Below are 11915 nucleotides of genomic sequence, written 5' to 3' on the forward strand. Positions count from 1 at the left end.
TAGAAAATGCTCTGTGGTTTCTAAAATGCATTTATGTAGCATCATTTCTGGGCTTGTTTATTCCTGTTTTAATCTTTTCATAGTCCTTTTATACTGTGCATAGATCATTTTATTGACCCATCACGAGTCGCTCTGCTCAATTTCCTGAGCCACTAATTTTGTGTGTATGTGCTGTTGATATCGATAGCGGACTTTTAATGCATGTAAATCCCAGCTATATAAAGTTAAAACATCTAATTATAATATTTAAGAGTACTGAAAACATAAGCTGTCTCTTCAGAATTTCATTTTAGGACACCAGGAAACAAGAGTCCACTAATGTTTTCTGCTGGACGGCTCATCTGGTCACTGCAGTTCATCCATCAGCTGTGCGTGTTTGTGAGTCCGTGGGGAGGTGTTGGAACGATCGACAGAGACTCATTACCTCGACTGTGTCAACATGTGCAGCAGGAGAAAAACTCCATATGGTTCCCTCGCTGACGGAGAGCCTGTGATGGACTTGAAGGGTGACCCTTCTGGGCTGGTGTCCATATCTGTGGTGAAGAGATGATTCAGCATCTGGGGCTGTTGGTTAGCACTGACTCAACTCCAGGTGCTGAGCTTTCTGACAGTTTTCATTCTTTAAAAAGAAATGTTTCCTCTGGTGTGGTGTCCTCAGTTTGTCCTCAATGTGTGTTGCTGTTTGGGATGTTTACGTAAAGGTTGTGCAGATAATTTATCATTTTGAAAGTGTAAAAATTTGTTTTATCTATCTATTAATTGGTGCTTGTAACAGGCATTAAATGCTTGGGAGACAATAAAAACAATGGGAGAAAAGAAATTACGAAACATCAAAGTCAACCTCAAAGGACATTTTCTGCTCTTTTTTTTTTTTTCAGGGAAAAAATTGGCAACTGTGAGGATGTACTTACATGCAGTGTGTAGTATAGACAATGGCTTTTGTTATTTAGTTAACACATATTAGTTTATGGCTTTCATCTGGGGTCATCATCAAACATGTTACAGACACTGTTTTAATTAGTGCTCACTGAGTTTTAACCCTGCAATCTTTTAATGGTCACCAGGGGGCGATGGCCGTGGTTGCTGAAAGACTTTCAAGATTCAAGATTCTTTATTTGTCACATGCATAGTCATACAAGTACAACACACAGTGAAATTTGTTAATAAATAAATAAATAAATAAGAGCACAGTCTGTGCTGAGCGGTTAGGAAGGCATCTGGACGTGGGCACGCCAACTGCTAACTTTGTGTCCTATAAAAGTCTCTGTGGGGAAAAAGGCCAGCTGCCAACATTTTCGTACGTAGTTGGTGGGCTGAGTCAATTGTTTCAAGTGATTTTGATTAAAGAGTTCAAGTGAAGTCCACCAAAGATTGTTGGTCATCTTTGGAAAATACTAAAACTCCAAGAATTGAAGCACATAGTGGTTCACTGGGGAATGAATACAGGACATTCTGTGTGTAAAGCAGATGTAATTGCCACTACACTACAGATCCACCACAGAACACAGGAAACCAACTACTGAATGACCTAAAAACTATCAATTACTCAGTCTTTATTGACAGACTTTACATCCATTGTTAAAAAACAAAACAAAAAACACACAACATATAAACCTTAATAAAATAATTTAAAATATTTGTAAAGATTCAAAGAAATCTTAAAAGAAATCAATAAATACACAAACACTTCAACCAGTGCTTCCTCAGACTAGATGAGTAACGGGAGCCATTGACTGTCAGATCTGTGCTAAAATTTAGTGATATCCGATACAAGTGATTTCCTTTCAGATCCAAAACCAAGTAAAACTCAGGGTGGTATCGACGATACTGATTCGATACCAATACTTTGTACCACATCCCACTTTTCAGTTATTTATTTGCAAAAAATGTTTGGAATCATGTATGATTTTCGTTCCATTTTGCATTGGTCTTTCAGGTGGAATTCCAATAAAATTGATTCATGTTTGTGGCTGTAATGTGGGAAAGTTCAAGGGGGCCGAATACTTTTGCAAGCCACTGTATATCTTGTCATTTAACATATATATAGCTGCCTGGACATTTCAACAAAAACATTCAACATTCGCACGTTCCCTCATTCATAGTGCTGCTGTGTCACACTACAAATTTTGGTATCGATCCAATAGCAAGTAAATATTGGGCCAGTATTGCCGATATCAGTACCAATAATTGTAAGTTATTCAGGCAGCTAATTGGGAAGAGTAGTGTGCCATGACTTATGAGATGAATTCTCAATTTTCAAATTCTGAAACATCACCAATCCGTCTGTCGATCTCCGGCTCCCTTCTCCCATCACTCGCGAACAAGACCCCAAGATACTTGAACTCCTCCACTTGGGGCAGGAACTCATCCCCGACCCGAAGTGGGCACTCCACCCTTTTCCGGCTGAGAACCATGGCTTCAGATTTGGAGGTACTGATCCTCATTCCCGCTGATTTCACACTCGGCTGCGAACCGTTCCAGTGCAAGATGGAAGCCATCACCCGATGAAGCCAACAGAACCACATCATATGCGAAAAGCAGAGATGAGATTCTGAGGCCACCTAAGTGAAAGCCCTCCGCCACTTGGCTGCGCCTGGAAATTCTGTCCATAAAAATTATAAACAGAATCGGATTACAAAGGGCAGCCCTGGCGGAGCCCATCACCCACCGGGAACGAGTCCGACTCATTGCCGGTAATGCGAACCAAGCTCTTGCAACGGTTGTATAGGGATCGAATGGCCCGTAGCAATGGGCCAGACACCCCATACTCCCGTAGCACCTCCCACAGGACACCCCGAGGGACACGGTCAAATGCCTTCTCTAAGTCCACAAAACACATGTAGACTGGTTGGGCAAACTCCCACTTTAAACTTTATGGATGTACGTATTATGTGGCAGACATCTGAAACAGCATGGTTCCACTGGAGATTGAACCCAGGACCTCCTACGTGTAAATCAGACGTGACGACCACAACACTATGGAACCACTACAGCTGACAAATCACTGAATGAATGGCTTTAAAAATCTGTACATGGCTCAATACACATAATTTAAAGGTGGTTTGGTCGTATTGAATAACACTTGAGGTCCTTGTTTTTTAATTAATGTGTAAGCACATTACACATCCTCGAGGAACAATCCTTTCCATCCAATATACATATCCACCAATGAAGTAAACAAAGACTGGATGCCTAAATAGAGTCCTAAAGTCTAAATAGATGGGCGTCGATTTGTGTGTAGTTTTGGACACAAAGCTTGTGTTTTTAATGTTTAGAACAAACCAATATTTTGGACTGGAGAACATGTACAGGGAACAGATTGTCATTGGTACTAGGTCAAAGATACACCATTTGGTATTGTCTAAAACACTGGTTCCACTGGGGATTGAACCCAGGACCTTCTGCGTGTAAAGCAGACGTGATGACCACTACACTATGGAACCACATATGCTGAGCAGGTCATACTGCGTTACATACCACTGCCATACTACTGCATTCAAGGCTTCAAAATCGGACTTTACCAACAGTGTGCAGCATCCTCATAGCTTTATCTTTTATACTGTCTATGGTGGAGGTTATCTTATTTTCAACTATACAGTTCACACAAAGCCAGTCATACACGTCAGGCTAGTTAGTCTGGAAGCAAGGAAGCAGACGTGACAATATAAAACCACCAGAGGAGAAAACAGTATACCTTTAACTGAAACAGTGACCTAGTTTGTAAGTCTGCCTTCTCTTTAACAGCCACTAGGGGGAAATGACTGCGATTGCAGAATGTTTTCAGGTCTTTAGAAGACTGCGGGAACATCTGCCTGCACAAGGAAAACCTCACGCCTTTGTGTAGACACAGTGCTGGGCTTTAGCACCAACTTGCACTTTAGACGAGTGGGTTTGGAAACTTCATGAAACATATGTGTCTTAACATATAATCAGACAGTAAATAATTGTCGCATATAAAGCAGACGTGATACCCACAACACTGTGGAACCACGACATATCCTGCCACTAAATGAATGACCAGTGAGCATGTGACAGATGAAGGTGGCCTGGTCTCATGATTAACGCTCATGTCTGATGTTAGGTGATGGCAGCAGGATGCACTATGGGAAACTTTGGATTATGGTATTATTTTGATATCAGTGCTCCATAATATGATTTTTTTTAAGTCTTGAACAGGAGATTTTTTTCATGTTCCCACCTTGTGTTGGTGTAGGTCACATACACCCTTGCATTGAAACAGGTGGCCTCTTTTAGCAGGAAAACACATCCTATCACAGACATCTGGGCTGTGGAGGGTCCATTAAAGGATGGTACAGCCCCGCATTACACCTTCAGAGCTGCTATGGCTGGACTAAGGACGCCTAAGTGATCTTAAGCAGGTGCTGATTGGTGTAACCTTTTATTACACTCTGCTGCGCGTTAATGTGGCAAGAGGATCGTATGTTTCTGTGAGCACTTGTCTAAAAGAAACAGAGATCTGCTTTCTGTCAGTGACCTGCCCACAGCCGTTTTCCTTGACCCATGGGACAAATTAGCAGCCAGGCTGAGTGGTGGAGCCACATCTAACCTTCTTATTAGATCCATGAGATAGATAGTCCCATGCAGGCCAGGACAGCTGACAGCTGGGTTCAGCTGGGGTCAGAGGTCATGGATTGGCAGCAGTGGGGGAGTGAAGTGGAATCTGAAACAACAGGAAGAAACACACACACACACAGTTCCGGGAGGGAGACAGTCGTGGGCCTCCGGATCTCTCTCTCTCGCTCAGTCAGTTCACTAAAATCTCATATTTGAAATCAAGAGGCTTTGCTCTGTGTGTGTGTGTGTGTGTGTGTGTGTGTGTGTGTGTGTGTGTGTGTGTGTGTGTGTGTGTGTGTGTGTGTGTGTGTGTGTGTGTGTGTGTGTGTGCGTGCGTGCGTGTGTGTGTGTGTTTTACAGGAATCTAATGTTATGTAATTTGTAATTTATTTCTCTCCTTTATAAAGGGGGGGCATCTGAATCCTGTCATAAAAATTGCTTTTTCAATGATAAAATATTATTACAGATTGATACATAGTCTGATTCTCCTGACTTGCTTGTTTATGTCTGTACCCTTGTGTGCTCTGTATGTCAGTAACAACTTTGTAACAACTACTGAAGGAATTATTTGAATAAAAAGTATCCATAACGAAAAGGTTCCGGTGGCGATTGAACACAGGCAGAATAAATGGTATTAAATAACAATATACTTTTGTGGGCTAACTGTGAAACACGCAGTTAATTAAATGCACAAACGTAATTTTAAAGCAACTAAATTTTGTATGTTAAGTATTACATTTTACATAAAGGTTTGTGTGTAACTGATATAAAGCGGGCAGGAAGGGTTAAAACATATTTGTATAGTTCAAAAACCTAAGGAGATATAGCAAACATTAAACAGAGATTGGGTTGGTTGGTTTGGCCTTACTTTGTGCACAGGTAAAAGTTGCTCATATAGTCATGATCTCATCCGGGATCTGACACTGTTTAGTCGCTTTAGTCACTTAAGACCTCTTTTCTGCGTTGGTGAAACTGTGTGAGCTCTGAGTGTTGGATCCGTCAACACTGGGCGCTGTTTTGCTGCCCCCTGGTGGATTTCTGAAGTCTTTACACTTTTTGTTTGGTTTGTTTTAATGATTATAAAGAAATGTGTTCTGAGGTGATAATTAAAAACATGCATGATATGATAATGTGATGCTTGTTAGGAAAATATGAATAATTCTTATAGCAAGCACAAAGGTGCATGTGCGTGCACACACACACACACACACGCACATATTCAGTATTGAATACACTCCTATACTTTTAAGTTGAAGCAGTCAGTAAGATTGTGAGATTTCTGTCTTTGATTTTTGTAATATTTTGTATAAAAACCTTTTAGTGACAGATTTGATCGACGTGGACATGGATGACATTTGTGTTGTATGAGTCTGTGGAAAGATGTTGTTCCAGGTTAATGAATGTACTTGTCGAGATCACAGCATCCACTTTTATTCTCTAAAAACATTAGTAGAGTACTGTCCAAAAATCCTGAATCACTCTTCATTTCTTTGCATTTTGCTTTCGCAGAACCAAACTTTATTATAATATTTTATCTATAACACTGATCAAACAAATAAAATTGTATTTAATTATAATGTAATAATAATGCTTTATTTAAACTGATATCTATAATACTATTTATTGCATCCCATATAATAATGTTGGGTGTTTGTTTTTGTCTAAAAGAAGTGATGGGCATATGTTAATGTTTATGACCTTTATTGGGAAGCTGACATTTTTCACTTCTATGCTTGGTAGGTTCTCGGGGCCAAATCCAACTCATTTCAGCTACAGGCTAACACTGCAGTTTGCTCAGGTCTATACCGAGCTTCTGTTTCTCTGCTCCAGCCATAGAGTACGTATGAGATGGACACAACCACAGTAGGCAACTAAAATGTATCTTTGTTTATTATGTCTTTTGTCACTTTTTGCCAAAATCTTACTTACAGATGGTAAACTCAACTGTAAAGGTGCCAGGCTGTGACTTATTTTTCATCCTTTAACTGCCTTTGTGGTAACAGCCTTTGTCCTGATTGTCCAGGTCACCAGACGTTACGGGTAGAAAAGCAGGAAGACATTGCATGACTTCCTGCGAGATAACGGCTGCATACACACGTCTTTGTGTCTCTTTAGAATGCCTCGTAGCGAGACTATGCAGTGGTGAGACTATGCTCAGAGTCCATGCTTGATGGATGTTTGGTGCATGGACTCTGAGAACTCACTGCTGTTGACCTGCGATATCACTGTTTAATTTGACTGTTCAAAGCAGGCCACAGGGAGATGCTCCAGTGTTTCTAACTGGCTCTCTGCCACTGGGTCTGACTGAAACACCAAGAACACTGCTGCCTGTTGTAACTTCCAACAGGACAAGCTTACTCTAACAATGTATCCTTTTTTACTCTAATCTTGACAGTAATCTAAAGAAATCATCATCCAGTACCATTTAATGAGACTTGAAACTCAAGAATGAGGCCATAAACTCATCAAGAAAAGTCATAAATTAAGTTAGCAAAAGGATGTTTTCCCATAAACTTCTATACAATCTAACTTGCATCTAAATAAGTCACCCCCTACTGGCTATTAAGAAGAATTCATGGTTTTCCTTCACCTTCCATCTCTTATGCACCGACTATGGATAAAGCCAGGGGTTAAAGTGGACTGGAACAGTTTTCCAGCACCATCAGTTAATGAGTAATCAAATCTGTTAAAAAGTTTTATATATAAAACTTTTTTTATATAAAAGTTTTATAAAATAATAAAATAATGTCATCCCACAGGTTCTTACAACCTCAATGTATCCTTTTTTTTTCAATATCACCATGATGTGTTCATGCTGCTGATGTCGCCAGACTTCAGCATCTGAGGGCTCTGGCTAGCATGTCAAACCATGAGTCAGTGTAAATGGAATAACATTCATAATTGGCAGGTAATTTCAAAAATTTCAAACAGCTCAACAAATATCATCAAATACAACCTAAAGTTTGGAGCACAATGTGCGTGCGAGGTAAACCCTACTCAAAATTATTGATTCATATTTATTGAAAATGAAAAATTACTTTTAAGTCCACATGTAATTAAAAATTCCAATAAAAAAATAAAGGGGTATGTTAGCTGCCCCATACATCCCAATCTACTACATGTCTTTCTTTTCAGGGTAAGCAGTACCCTGGTAAGCAGGTCAGCAGCCATCAAGTTGTGTGTTATTACTGAGGACTTCCATTCAGCAAAATTCTTCACTTTTAGGAGCAAGTTTTCCAAATCTGAAGGGAGATATTCTGAAAAGACTGACCAGATCCTCCCATCATTTTCTTTTATACTAGCATCTAATCTATCATGTGACAGGGTGTTGAATTTCCAGTATCAAAGAGTAACACTAGTTGGAGAAACTTTGATCCAACTATGTAGATAAACTTTCTGGAGATTAGAAGGAGCTTATAAATATTCCACTAGGTTCCCTGGAGATAAATGTCCAGAACCTGGAAATTAATTTCCACTCCCAGAAGCAGTGAAAATATGTTCCCTAATCAAAAAGCACTAAAAAAAATAGAGGAATTTATCTTGTGCAAAATAACAGGAGTGATATGCAATCTGTGAAAATTTTTATAAAGAGTCTTTTTCAGTCTGATGCATGTAAAGGGGGATTTGATCAGCCTGATTACTGCCAGACCTGATCACTTAAAATTAAATAGAGCCTGTCTGATAAAGTAAAGATCGCTACAAGAGTTCAAAGAGGGACACAACAACTTAAGACCAGTCGAGAAATAAAGTCACTGACATCTATCAGTCTGGGAAGGGTTACGAAGCCAGTTCTAAGATTTCGGGATTCCAATGAACCGCAGTGAGAGCCATTATCTACAAATGGAGAAAACCTGGAACAGTGCTGAATCTTCCCAGAAGTGTCCAGCCTACCAAAATTACTCCAATGTTTCATTCAGGAGGTCACAAAAGACCCCAGAGCAACATCTAAAGTACTGCAGGCCTTGCTTTCCTCAGTTAAGGTCAGAGTTGATGATTCAAGGATGAGATGGCATCGATGGGAGAGTTCAAGGAGGAAACCACTGCTTATCAAAAAGAACACAAAGGCTCATCTCACATTTGCCAAAAAGATCTTGATGTTCCTCAAGACTTTTGGGAAAATTTTCTGCGGACTGATGAGATAAAAGCTGAACTTTTAGTAAGGGTTAAGTCCCATTACATCTGGTGTACAACTAACACGACCTTTCATAAAACGATCATAACAACAGTGAATCATGGTGGTGGTAGTTTGATCGCCTGGGGCTCCTTTGCTGATTCAAGAACTGGACGACTTGCGGTTATTGATCAACCAGATCTACCAGAAAATCCTCCAGGAGAATGTCCGGCCATTACTGTGCTCTGAAGCTCAAGCTGACTTGGGTTATGTAGCAGGACAGTGATCCAAAACACACCACTAAGTCCACCTCTGAATGACTGAAAGAAAAGAAAAAACAACAAAATGAAGGTTTTCAAGTGGAGTGGCCTGGTCAAAGTCTGGACTTAAATCAGATTGTAATGCTTGGGTATGACCTTAATCAGGCTCGAAAACCCTCCAGCGTTGCTGAATTAAAATAATTCTGCAAAAAAAGAGTGGGCCATCTATTATTAAAGTTTGGTTGAGGATCTGAAACATATAACAAATATGCAAAAATAATAATATGTTGTCTTATAATAATAAGAGGGAGGGACTAAATGCTTCTGCACCACATTGTATGTATTTAGTAATTTCGTCCCAGACTTTGATACTAAAGTATGCATTAAAAAACTTATTTTCAATCTTCCCAGAGGCCCAACATTGGCAGAGGACAGCCTCCCTTTGCAGCCCACCCCGTCAGCTGTCAGAGTATGCAGGCAGTAATGTCAGCAAAAAAAAAAAGGAGGGAGGAAGAGGGGGAAATACAGAGATCCCTCCCTCTGCTGTACAGGAAGAACAAAGTCCTGTGCTCAGCCCTGCAGGAAAAAAAGGAAAGGAAGGGCATTTGTTTTATTGTAAACACACAATTTATCAACAATTACTTCATGAGCCTCATATCCTGAAACTTCGATTGCAGATCCCAGTTGAGAGCAGACAAAAAATCCACCAAACCGAATGAAGAGAGTGGAGATAGGCAGACAAAATGCTCCTGATACAGACATCTAACTTTTCCTTGTGAAAAGTTAGATGTCTGTATCTGCCAACGACTGCCAGCGAGGTGAAAAGCAAGCCTGGCTAAGTTTAATCAGCCAATACTGGCACAAGTACAAAAGTATCAAAACACAAAGTAAAGGAGTCAGGTTGGGGTTTCAGATGCTATCAGCGTGGACAAGAAAATCTGTTATTTTATACGTATTAAATAAAAGAAAGAAAAGGTCAATTATGAGCATCACTCCCCATACAAATCTATCCAGCTTGTATACCGGTTTAAGTTCTGTTCCTTGAGCTTCAGAATTCAAGACCAATACTGAAAGAAGTTAAAAGCAGGTGAAACCCATTAAACCTAAAGAAGCTCATTCGGGTCAGCTGACGTGTTTGGAAAAAACTGCGATGACTGTGTGAACTCTTTTATTAGCAGAACAGAAACCACAGAGTCTTTCAGCTGAGTCATGTGAAGGCAGGGAAAATAAATATCTGTAACACACTAAATTGCTCATCACTATTAATCTGCATGTATAGTGAAACTCGAAAACCTCGTGGTGCTCTGCAGGAGAAGCACCCACTCTGGTTGATGCATGATGAACTGCAAATCCTTTACATAAGAGATGATACGTTTAATAGGGGGGGAAAGCGAAGGGAAAGTCTAACAGTCAATCAAATGAAAAAAACAAGAAGAGAAGTTCAAAGGGAAACCATATCATGGCACAGATAAGAACTCATAGGGTTGAAAAATGTGCAGACCCATCGGTTTGATTCTTAACAGTGTATCTTAATTACGTGTATACCGTTTTTATAGTTCCCGCTCATTGCACTCATATCTAGCACTAGTTTTTGTGGTTTGTTTTCAGAGAATTAACTACTAAAGCTGTACTTTTGATAACTCACCAAGCACCAACCAGCAGACACACAAAGTCTGAAACTAGCATTTAGTTTTTATTAAGAAGGTGGTGGAGACCAGTAAATGTTGGACTTATTCTCACTGACTACTATATTAGACACACATTGCTAGTATGCCGTAAGACCTTCCTTTCCCTTCAGAGTTGTCCTAATTTCTAATGGCATAGATTCAACAAGTTTTAATATTCATAAGAGATTTTGGTCCAGCATCACACAGTTGTTGCAGATTTGTTGGCTGCACATCCATAACTTGGATCTCCTGCTCCACCACATCTGAAAGGTGCTCTACTAGGTTGTAGGTTGTGGTGTTTAAATGATGCTCAGCTGGTACTTAAAAACATAAAACGACCCAAGAAAATGTTTGCATCATCATTGATGAGTCTGTTTGAATTGTAGCCTCGGTTTCCTGTTTTTAGCTGACAGCAGAGGCATCCAGTGTGGCCTTTTGCAGCTGCACCCTGTCTGCTTCAAGGTTCGATTGTGTTGTGTGTTCAGAGATGCTCTTCTGCAAACCTGTGTTTGTAACAAGTGGTTATTTGAGTTACTGTTGTCTTCTTTGCCTTCAGCTTAAGGGAGTCTGACCATTCTCATCTGAACTCTGGCATCAAGAAAGCATTTTCATCCAGACAACTGCTGATCCGTTCTCTGTAAGCCCTACAGATGATTGTGTGGGAAAATCCCAGTAGACCATTCCATTTAGCACCAACAACCATGTGACATTCAAAATCAGTCAAAATCAGTCAAATCACCTTTCTTCTTTATTTTTTTTTTTTTTTAGCTCTATTTGAATGTCAGGAGGTCATCCTGACTATGTCTACATTTCTAAATGTTCTGACCTTCTGCCATATTAATGGCTGATTAGATATTCACATTCAAACTGGTGCATCAAATGAGGTAGCCAGAGAGTTTACATCAATTGACTTTAAATGATTATATAATTTTTCCGTGTACATCCTGCTCCATGAGCTGGAGAGAACACAGCTGGAAGAATATTATTAGATACTTCAAGACACCATATCAAGAGAGATATAAAGGCGCTCATATGCCATGCTGGAGACAATGTGGCTTGACTGTTGCTAATCATTTCCATGTCTTTTGGGACCGTCCCAGGTTAAAAGATTTCTGGATGGGTGTCCAGGCCTCCTTAAGCGCAGTCTTTAACGCTCAAATACCTCTGGATTTTAAGGTTCTATACATGGGTCTGGTCCCTTTTCTGGAACGTAGGAGTGAGATTAAGTTGGTGCAATTACTCTTGGTGGCAAGTAAGAAAACAGTTACAAGAAGATGTTAAGCCCAGTTCAGCCTACCCTGG

General features: G+C 40.0%; 1 non-coding gene across 1 annotated transcript; it reads right to left on the reverse strand.

Annotated features, from left to right (window-relative positions):
* Nucleotides 1–3370: 3370 nt before the first annotated feature.
* Nucleotides 3371–3443, reverse strand: trnav-uac. The gene has a single exon. It is a non-coding gene; the product is annotated as a tRNA-Val (tRNA).
* Nucleotides 3444–11915: the final 8472 nt, after the last annotated feature.

This window comes from Simochromis diagramma, unplaced genomic scaffold (assembly GCF_900408965.1).
Source record: "Simochromis diagramma unplaced genomic scaffold, fSimDia1.1 OVJJ01000216.1, whole genome shotgun sequence".
Taxonomy (NCBI): Eukaryota; Metazoa; Chordata; class Actinopteri; order Cichliformes; family Cichlidae; genus Simochromis; species Simochromis diagramma.